The sequence below is a fragment of the Chrysochloris asiatica genome, unplaced genomic scaffold (genome assembly GCF_000296735.1).
Source record: "Chrysochloris asiatica unplaced genomic scaffold, ChrAsi1.0 scaffold00584, whole genome shotgun sequence".
Taxonomy (NCBI): domain Eukaryota; kingdom Metazoa; phylum Chordata; class Mammalia; order Afrosoricida; family Chrysochloridae; genus Chrysochloris; species Chrysochloris asiatica.
This window is the reverse complement of record NW_006409102.1, coordinates 408662-420357: the sequence shown is the minus strand read 5'-3', so window position 1 is coordinate 420357 and position 11696 is coordinate 408662. Positions and strand designations below refer to the sequence as shown.

General features: G+C 42.3%; 1 pseudogene; it reads right to left on the bottom strand.

The window, feature by feature from the left end:
• Positions 1-2157: 2157 nt before the first annotated feature.
• LOC102832740 overlaps positions 2158-11696 on the bottom strand; it is a 13376-nt pseudogene continuing 3837 nt past the window's right edge.

Sequence of the window (11696 nt, the reverse complement as noted above, 5' to 3'; positions counted from 1 at the left end):
TCCAATGGCCTTACATCAGTACACGGGACTGAGACCAAAACTCTGGTATCTGGCTGTCAATTCCTCTGAAAGGGTCCACATTAAAAGGTCCTGGATAGAGTAAGAGAAATGTGTGGAACAAAACAACAGATCCTAACCAGAAAGCAAGTCTATGGGTTGGATACTGACTGGTGGAATCCCAAAGATTATGGGCTTTAGTCATTTTTCAAGTCTGGAAATGAATTCACCCTCATGTCTCAAATTTGAAGTCAACCAACAGAAAGGTGTATAAGAGGTACAACAGAAAGGTGTATAAGTACCATGGAGTCGATTCCAACTCCTAGCGACCTCTAGAAGTCTTTCAAAGAGCAGCCGGTGAGTCTGCACCATCAGCCTTGTGGTTCAAACCAACCTTTCAGTCCAGTGCTTATACTATAGCACCACAGCAGGATTCTAAGAGGAATAAAAGGGAGGCCCTGATCAAGTACTGGGCAGAAAAACCACAACTACACATTTAGATGAGACTTCTACATAAATGAAGAGAAGTCCAAATATTACTTAATAAAATTCATGTACAAGGATTAAAAGACTTGGACTAGTCTTAGCCTTACGTCACAAAATTAAAATGTGGGAAATATAGTACATATGTGTAAGTGTATGAAAGCCCATATTCCATTGATAGGCTTTCTTCTCTGGTATGAATTTCCTTGCGCACGAAAGTCATAGTGAAGTGAGTGCAGGTTTTCATACAATGCTTAGTAGTCACAGGACTTCCCTTGATGGTGTTAAGTCTCACAGCACTGAAGGCTGACATCATCTTTTCCATGCAATCTATGCATAGTGTAATATATCATGTTTTCTAATTACACATGCGCTAAGGAACCTTACATCTGTAGTCATATGTGTAGGGAAGGCTTTCCCACATAAGTAGAATCTCTGAAGAGATGGAGAGGTAAACATAAGCTGCACTACATCCCTTCGCCTTATATGATCCCTTTTTATCTTCTTCCAGGAAAAAACAAGTTAGAGTTGACCAGTCACTACTTTAATGGGTATTATTTCTCACTGACATTATTCTCAGATGTGTTCAAAAGGTTGAGAAACTTCCCCATGCTTCCTAGATTTATAAAGTCTGTATCTGATGTAAATTTCTGTATTAGTGAGTTTTCAAAACCCTAAAAAGCATTTTCAAAATGCTTCCCTTCATTTATGTAAAAGTCTCATCTAAATGTGTGGTTGTGGGTTTTTTCTGCCGTTTGACCTCCGGTACTTGATTGATTATTGCTTTGTGCCGTGGAGCCGGTTCCGACCCATAGTGACCCTGTACAGGGTTTCCAAGGTGGGTCTGAACTGCTGATCTTTTGGGTCACAGTCTGGTGATGATCTAAGAGTCACACCAGGAGTCCTAATCCTTTGTTGTTGTTATGTGCCGTGGAGTCAGTTCTGACTCATAACAACCCTGTACAGGGTTTCCGAGGCTGTAAATGTTTACGGGAGCAGAATGCCTCATCTTTCTCCCACAGAACAGCTGGTAGTTTCAAACTGCTGACCATGAGATTGGCAGCCCGATTCGTAACCACTACGCTACCAGATTAGTGCCTCCCTTGTATTCCTCTACGAATCCTGGTGTGCTAATGCATTGTCTCCAGGCTGGTCACTTCTGGATTCAGTAGGGAATGAGCAGTAACTCAAGTACCGTTGACTGATTGACTCAAGGCGTTTTCACATTCTTTCCTTCAGGCCTCTCTTCACTAAGTTCCCATAGACATAGTAAGGTCTGAGGACCAATGAAAGGCTTCCCCACACTTCTTACATAATTTCATTGGGCACTGTGAATTCTTATGTTTAGTGAAGTATGTCCTCCCCACAACCTCAAGCTTCTTTTCACTGTGATTTCTCACATGGCTGGTGAGGTTTTTATGTATGTGTTTCAGTATAACAGCCGACTGATGGTGTTGCCACATCCCTTACGCTGTGACTTCCTGTGTGCGCACTGAGGGGAGCCCTAAAACCTTTCCCAGATTTGCTACATTTTATATATAAGGCCTCTCTCCACTGTGACTTGTAAAATGTGCAGTGCAGGCGGAGTAACAATGACAGGGTTTGTCACATTCCTTTCATTTGTAAGGCCTCTCTCCACTGTGAGTTCTCACATGCATAGTAAGATCTGAGGCATGACTAGAGACATTTATACAGCCTCTCTCCACAGTGAGTTGTCACATGGCTAGTGAGGCCTGAGGAATGACCAAAGGTTTTGTTACATTTCTTACATTTAAAAGGTCTCTCTCCACTGTGAATTTTCATATGTCTAGCAAGGTGAGAAGAGTCATGAAAGACTTTGCCACATTCCTTACATTTATAAGGCATCTCTCCAGTGTGAGTTCTCATAGGTCTACCAAGGTGAGAAGAGTCATGAAAGACTTTGCCACATTCCTTATATTTATAAGGCATCTCTCCACTGTGAATTTTCACGTGGCTAGTCAGATCTGAGGAATAATGAAAGCCATTGCCACATTCCTTACATTTGTAAGGTCTCTCTCCACTGTGAGTTCTCATATGTATAGTGAGGTTTGAGGAGTGACTAAAGGCTTTGCCACATTCTTTACATTCATAAGGTTTCTCTCCACTATGAGTCCTCACATGGCTACTGAGGCATGAGGAGTGACGAAAGGCTTTCCCACATTCCTTACATACATAAGGCATCTCTCCACTGTGAATTCTCACATGGCTACTGAGGCCTGAGGAATGACGAAAAGTTTTGCCACATTCCTTACATTTATACAGTCTCTCTCCACTGTGAGTTCTCATATGCCTAGTGAGGTGTTCGGAGTGATGAAAGGCTTTCCCACACTCCTTGCATTCCTAAGGCCTCTCGCCACTGTGAGTTCTCCAATGTCTAGTGAGGTGTGAGGAGTCACGAAAGACTTTGCCACACTCCTTACACTTACAAGGCATCTCTCCACTGTGAATTCTCACACGGCTAGTCAGTTCTGAGGAATGACGACAGGCTTTCCCACATTCCTTACGTACATACGGCCGCTCTCCACTGTGAATTCTCACATGTCTAGTGAGGCCTGAGGAATGACGACAGGCTTTCCCACATTCCTTACGTTCCTAGGGTTTCTCTACAATAGGATTTCTCACAGAAGTGCTGAGGGAAGAGAAACAACTACAGGCTTCACCACCCTCCTTAGAGGGATAGCAGTTGCATCCAGAGTGGGATCTGATATGATGATGCAATGAGGAATACTCCTTCCAGAATTTTCCACACTCAATGCATTCATAAGGATATTTTTCCATTGTTCTTTTGAGCACATAGTGACTTTGAATATGCCTGAAGATCTGTCCACACTGATTGTCTTCATTAATTTCACAGAGACTGTCCAATATATGCATTCTGTTAAAAATAGACAGTATGCTGTTAGGTATAAACTCGTTACCATTTCACCATTAGCAAATACAGAAAATGTATTTTTGTACTGAATTGACTCACATTTTAAAGATGCTACCGTTATTTTTTTACTGTTTCTAAACTATGGATATTTCTGCTATTTTATATAAATGATGTTTCAAATATTAATTACCTGTCTCACACTTATGAAGATATTGTGCAGTGAAACTTCTGTACATATGCATCAGAGTTGGTTTTATATTCATATATAAGCTATCTATATGTGGCATACAAGGTCTGCATTCACCTACAACCTAAAGGTTGGTGGTTCAAACCCACCGAGTGGCACTGTCCTGAGTTTGAACTGGTTCAATTACAAATTTCAGGGATATATAGTTGAGGTCACTTGAAGTTCAACTGCATGTGCTTCTGTGGTCCCATAAGGTTGTAACAGAAATACTAAGACATGAAAAATCTTTAATAACACAATTAAAAATAATAATGTTTTAGTATGGATCATTAATTAAATTTTAAATTAAAAGGCTGCTACAGGAGTTGATTGGTAACCATGGGTTGTACGGAAGTCAGGCATTTACAATTTGAGGACCACTTGTAGATAATGTTCTACTTCACAGAACATGTCATAGACTTCAGGTGTGGTGCTGTACGGCAAGCACAGGACTGCAAGGTTGGTTGCAATCACAAAGACGGCAATTCAAACTCACCAGACACTTACTGGAAACCCTACACTCGGTTGCTATGAGTTGGAACTTAACAACATCATGGATGTTAAGTGATGAAATGACTGTAAATACATATATGTGTATACAAAAGGACTTCAAAATATTTGTAGAAAAATGGAATTAAAAGATAATAGAAGTTTTGCATGTACTTTTTGAAGACCCCTCATATATAGACTATATGTACATACAAATATATGACTGTGTACACAAACACACAGACATAAGTGACAGAGTAGTGATACAAAGCCATAGAAACCTTTACTATACAAACATGAAAATGTGAAGCCACCGTTTCAGGGCATTTCTTCCAACTAGGTTTATATACTTCTGAAGGCACGATTTCAACTTCTTGAACTCTTCCCCCGAGAATTCTGCATCCTTTGATATCCTCCACATCAAAACAAGCATTTTGGCATTCCAGAGGGACTCAAATAATGTTCCTTTTAGGTGTTCTCTGAATGTTGTTGTTATTGTTATGTGCCGTGGAGTTGGTTCCGACTCATAGCGACCCTGTACAGGGTTCTTTGAATAGAGGGAACTAAATGAAGTGTGAGGGGAAAAGGTCAGGAACGTCAGGTCATCTGGAGTCAGGTTCCGAGTGAAATTCTCAGAGGACAGTGGTCCCTACCCTTGATGAGTGAACAGAGACATTTTTATGATGGAAAACAATACCTCACCACAAATTTCCTGGACTTTTCCTCACCATGCAATTTTTAATTTTCTTAAAACTTCTTCCTAATAAGTCCTCATGATCATCCTGTGCCCTCTGAGATAATCTATAAAGGTCAACCCTTTGGAACCCTAAGGAACAGGTGCCATATCTCTCTGCCTTAAATTGACCAGGCACAGCAGATGTCCTAGGAAGCCACTGTTCTGATTGGACTGCCTTTTGTTCAGGCTCCTTAATGAGATGAAGACCAGTGTTTTCCTGAGAGAACTTGCCTGCTGCCAACCACTGATCGTGGAGACATGTTTAAACATGTTTGGACTTAAGTCATGTGTGTGTCATGTGTAGCTGTCAGTTACCCTATACAGGGTTGCTGAGGAGCGGTTGGTGGGTTGGAACTGCCAACTTTGCATTTAGCAATTCAGTGCTTATCCTACAGCACCACACCAAAAGGCAGGTGCTCAATCATTTGTGTCCTCTAGGCTTCTTATATTTGCAAATATTCTAAAGCCGTGAAGCCTTGAGACTTCCTCCGGAAACAGTTTAGTCTCCTGAGAGAATGACACTCACCTCCCACGTGTGTTCTGGTTGCTTTCCTGATCTTCAATGCCGTGCAATTTGCATATTTCTCCTCCCACGGACGACCAGATGCCACTTTTCATGAATCTTACTATTATATTTTCAGTGGATAGCTTTTCTCCATCAGAAAGATTTCTAGAAACTGACCCAGTGATTTGAAATTCACAATATGAAATAAAAAGGAAAGGCATTAATCAGAGGAAAAAGTAAAGAAAGTAAAGACAGACTGATGCGTTTTACTGTTTCAGTCTTTTCAAAATGGTTACAAAGCACTTTACTATGAAGTGCTTACATGAAGAGGGCAGCTGGTGATAACCTAAATATGGTAGACTTAGCAAAGTGTAAACGGATATGGGGCATTACAGAGGAAAAGGGGACAGTCTTTCTCCATGAACACAAGTTAGTTAGGATTGATGAAAATCAGAACAGCAGACGCGGGCATCTGCGAAGCACACACGCCTCAGGCCAAAAGGGACGGTTTTCAAATGATTTATTCACATCTCATTCCCTCCATGGACTGGTCCTTTAAAGGACTTCTGTCTCCTGGTGCCCCGGACAAGGTGGTCCTGGCTGAGGGCGACCTGCACTCCTCTCAGGTCTTTCTCTTGCTCGTCTGGGAGAACAAGTGGGTGCAGAGGACATGGTGCTCTTGGAGAAAGGCAAATCACGAGGAGGGAAGACAAATGAACCCTTCCCTTACACTGAGTCTTCAGTGTCTCCATGGATGGGCAGTCAGCCAGGATAATTAGGTATGCCGATGCATGCCGATGACGGATACTGGGTTCACCAGCCAGCCAGGGCAGTCAAAATGCTCTCTCGGGATTTAACGGCTGGGCAAGGTGGTCAGACTGGACCATCTCCCCACTCGCCATACCTGGGACCTTAAATGGAAAGGGAACAGTGTTGAGTACGAGGGAGTTCAGGGTCTTGGCCTTCAGCTCTTTCCCTGGGCAGACGTTTCCCACAGGACCACGGCCATTCTCCAGTCTGAGAGCATTTCCACTCAAGGTAGAGCTTGCTCCAGCCTTGCAGGGCACAAGCTTGTCTTCTTCATGCAGCTCCGCTGGACTCCTCCGCTTGAAACAACATCACAGGAGGAGAGGTTTCCTCAGCCCAGAGCACAAGAGGCCAACGGGCCCCGCCCAGGCAGGAAAACCGAGTCTGCGAGTCTGCGTTCTCCGGACAGTCAGGGGTCCGAGGGAAGATAGAGAGGGTTCACCTATGAGGTTCAGAGTTTACTCTTGTAGACCAACTCACATACTTTTATTTGATATCAATATGGGTGTATTTGTAGGAAGGGTTAATTTTTCAAGTTCAAGTCAGTGAATTCATTATGTGTGAATGTCATGGATGGAATTGTGTTGTCACCAAAATGTGCCACCTTGGCCGGGCCAAGATTCTCAGTGGTTTGGCAAGTATGTGATGTGGCATGATCTACCTGACTGTGTTGTAAATGTTCTCGTCTATGATGTTAATGAGGCCAGGATTATGTTGTGTATCTTAAATCAAACTGTTTTGAGAAATAAAAGACATTGAACAAGCAAGCAGCGCTCAGAGGGACCTGGTACTACTATGAGGAGCCAGGAGTGGAGTGTGTCCTTGGATCTGGGGTCCTTGCACTATGAAGCAACTTGATCACGAGATGCACAGAGATTCCTGGAGCAAAGACTATGATCGCTCTCTTCTTTTCCTAAAGTAGAAATGTGCACCTTAAAAATTTGAACTAGCCAACCGGGTAAGGGAATAGATTGTGCAGTCAAAACCCTAGCCAATAGGGTGAGACACAGCCTTGAGACTCATGTCAGGGATTAAAAACCCGAGTGGACTGCCCACTCGGTGTGCTCGCTAGCCTGTTTGTGTATGTACAGCTATGCGCAGGCACCCTCTTGCAAAAGTAAATTTTACTTTGCCAAGGTAATTTAGTCACATCGAGTGTCTTTTATGCGACATCGGGATTCATTTCTAACATGAGGGAGTTTACTTTAACAGTGTGTGGAGGAAGAAAGCATCCCCACTGAATAGTTTTCATCTTGTCTAGATGGGTCTGGTAAAAAGAGATGGGGATAAGATTCTTATGATTCAATAGTGAGTAATTGTTATCATGACTAATTGCAGTGGTCAGAGTTGTAAAGGTAGAAGTTTTGTAATTAAAACAGGGGAGTAATTAATCTTACAGTCCAGAAACAGAAAACGACCCTAGGACCATCAAGGGAGAAGTGCACAAGTGGAATGCAGGACCCTATCCAGAGAAGCAGCTATACCAGAGATGGAGGTAGAGATGAGGACATGAAGAGAGGGAGCAGCTGAGGACTCTAGACTCATGGAAAGAGAGAGACTGAGTGCTGATGGCCAGGAGGCAGGCTTGCCTAATATGCACTTTGGGTTTAAAAATTATTATATATTCCTGAGTGTTTTTGTGTACATCCTGCCCTCCTAAAACAAACAAACAAAGGGAATAGAAGCAAATACTGGTGAATGATGATGCACGGAGGAGATTGTAATGATTGCAATGAAATGATGGTGTAAAACTGATGTTCTCCCTTGTAAACTATCACTCAATTCACAATAAAAACTTTAAAAAAAAGAGAGATGCATAGAGATCCCCACAGAACGCTGGGTCTACAGAGGCTGAGCGGAGACCGGGACCTTCAGAGGCGGTACTCTGAATGTGGACTTCTAGTCTCCTAAACCATGCGAAATAAACTTGTTTGTTAAAACCATCCACTTGTGGTATTTCTGTAATCGTTGTAATTTTTGTTAAGTTTCATTGACAACACTAGGTAACTAACAGCCAATGAGTTTCACTTCTGTGCAGCTGAAACCCCTTTGTGTGCTTTGCTTTTTTAAACATTCATTTCACTGGCAGCATGGAAAGATGCGATCAGTGTTCCTCCTACTAACACTTCTTCTTCCCTTTAAGTTCTTTTTATAAAATTTTTCCTCTTCATTTTCTGACCATGACACCAACCCTTCCATAAATCTGGGAGAATTCCAGACCAAATTTATTTCAAACTCACAATGACTGATTAGTCAAATAAACTGGGAAATCATTACGTTTTCTTGAAGGAGCAGTCACCCACATCTGTTCCCTTTTCTTTCATCCTTACTACTGTACCCAGGACTCCTGGTGCCGCCCTGTACGATCAGCACTGGACTGCAAGCCACAAGGTCAGCAGTTCTAACCCACAAGCCACTCCTTGGAAACCCTATACAGGATTGCTATGAGTCAGAAACAACTTGATGCCACTTACCAACAACAACAAATCTACCCAGGTGATTCTCTCTTTAATTTCCTGGTCTCAGTATAAACGCTTTCTCCCTCTCTTCACTGTGAGCTGAAATTGATTCAACAATACTTAATAACAACAGTATCAATTAGGCACTTTGTTGTTAAGTACCACTGAGTTGGTTACGACTCATAGAGACCCTGTATAGGGTTTCCAAAGTGCAGGAGGTGAGTTTGAACCGCCGACCTTGAGGTTCAAACCGACCTTGCAGTCCAGTGCTTTATCGTACGGCACCACACGAGAAATGCAAATCAAAACAATATGAGACACCACTTCCCACCCACTAGGACAGCTACTACAGAACCCTGGCAGCACTGTGGGGTAAGCACTGGACTGCTGGCCGTAAGGTCGGCAGCTGAAATCTGGGAAACTTGACACAGGGTTGTTTTGAGTTAAAATTGACAAGAAGGCAGTGAATTGGAGTTTGAACACGGTTATTATTAGAAAAATGGAAAAGAGTAAAGTGTTGATGAGAATGGAGAGCAACTGGAACCCTCTACTACCATGAGTTAAAATAAAACAGAACGGCTGAAAATCAGTGTGGCAGTGACCCGAACAGCTAAAACACTGGGTTACCATGATCCACACATTCCGATCCTGAATTGTGGGTTCCAAATAAAGACCTGCTTTCATAACCTTTACAACCTAAAAAACCCTATAAGGCAGTTTGGGCATCATTATCAGCCAAATCAATTTGAGGGTACCTAACAGAAACAATAGATTAGTCGATACAAACGGAAATTTATCATATGATACAAACATTCATCAGATATGACTATGTTGTAGTGGTAAGTGCTATCGCGTCGGTACCGACCCACAGCAAACTTATGCACAGCAGAATGAAACAATGCCCAATGCTGGGCCAACCTCAATACTGTTGACACGCTTGAATCCATCGATGCTGTCACTTGGCCAATCCATCTTGCTGGGGGTCTTCCTCTTTTTCTCTGACCCTCCACCTTACCAAACATGATGTCCTTCTCCAGCGACTGGTACCTCCTGACAATATGGCCAAAGTATGAGAAATGAAGTTTAGCCTCTAAGGAGCACTCTGGCTGCACTTCTTCCAAAACAGATCTATTGGTTCTTTTGGCAGCCCATGGTACTTTCAATATTCTCCTCCACCACCATAACTCAAATGCATCAATTCTTCTACGATCTTCCTTATTCACTGTCCAGCTATCGCATCCATATGAGGTTACTGAAAATACCATGGCTTGGGTCAGGCACACCTTAGTCCTCAAGCTGACATCTCAGTTCTTCAACACTTTAAAAAAGTCTTGTGCAGGTGGGGCTTGATGGCAGCTAGGGTGGAGGTGCAGTGAAGGTCACCATCAGCAATAACACAGAATACCAGGCAAAGTAGATCCAGGGCAGAGCTCCAAAACTCGGAACTGCAGAGATAGGAATATTTTAAAGGTTTGAAGGCTTATAGCTTGTGGAGTTTGGAGCTGAAGTAAAAAATCGCATACTTTTAAATCTGCTGGGCCGGGCTCGGAGGCATGAGCCGACATCCTGGGCAAGACCAAGCAGCGGGACAAAACAGGGGGAGCCAGAAACACCATGGAAAAACACCGCGGGAACCTCGGGACAAACGTGGAAAATAAACTTTGTCAGTTTTGCTTTGTTCTGATTTTCTTTTATTCTTCGGTATCTAGTAATTGACGGGCTCACTGTTTGCCCACCTCCCTTCTGGTGAATAGAGGTAGGGCCTGAGCCGAGTTGCCACCCCCCACCCTCACCAATGGTGGGTTCTTCTGCCACAAATGCGCACAGATACTCAGCCGAAGCGGAGACCCGGAACTTTAATATGTTTCCTTTTTGTTCTGTTTTTTTATCATGGGAAAGAGAAGGAGAGGGCTGAAGGAAGGGAAAGAGAGTTTAAAGGCAAAACAGACCGAAGGTTGGATTGGAGCCTGAGGTATAGCCATAGCAACCAACACTGGAAACTTGGAATCTCTTGGGCAGCTTTGAACGCAGGTACTTAGTACATTAAAGACATACTCATATTAAGCTACAGATTTTATTTTTTTCCTTCTTTTTCTTCTCTCCCTTTTTTGTGATTAGAGACTGCAGTATTCAGTCTTGTTTTTCTTGTTGCTGCTCTTTAGTCTTTTTTTTTCCTTTTTCTTTCTCTCATTTTTTGTTTTCATTTTGCAGTTGTTTTGCTGTTATATGCTACCCTTCTGCCTTTGGAGGACTCTTTATCACCATATATTACACAAGAAGAGTCAGCAACTGCTGCCATATAGCCAAACTACAATCACACTCTATAAAACACAAAATCCCTGGCAGGAACCAATACCAACTGCCATATACCAGGGAAATAGACAACACCTGTGAAAGTTACTCTGAGTTAAGCAATAAGAAGAGTGAAAAGGGAAGCCCACATCCTGATCACACCTTCCTGGAAGCAATCAGAAAGCATAAAAAATTACCAAAACATGTACTCAATTAAGTATTAAGGCCACAGATAAACATTAAACATGTCCAAGAAGCAAAAGCAGATGACCATATCAGCACATGTCCAGAAACAAGATATAAAGTGTCTGAGACAAATGACCTAGAAGTAGACCTGGACTCCATTCCCTTGAAAATGCCTGAGAAATAATTCAGAAAAATGACTATAAAATGTTTCAAAACACTTAACAATGGAGTTGAGAAAAATAGGGAAGAAGTCAGGAAAATGCTACAGGAACAATCAAATAAGATAGATACAGCATTGGTAACAATCCAAAACCTGCAGAAAGAGGTCAAAACGATCAACAACAAAATAACAGAAATAGAGAGCACTCTGAAAGGGCAGAGGAGTAGAACAGATGAGATGGAAGGCAGAATCAGTGAGCTGGACGACAAATCTCTCAATACCACTAAGATAGAAGAACAAACACATAAAAGGATAAAAAATTCTGAGGAAGGTGTAAGATTAGTGTTGGACAACATAAAGAGGAATAACTTCAGAATTATCAGCATTCCAGAACAAGAAGAATCACACAAGTCCACAGAGGAAATAGTTCAACAACTGCTGGAAGAAAATTTCTCTAACATCA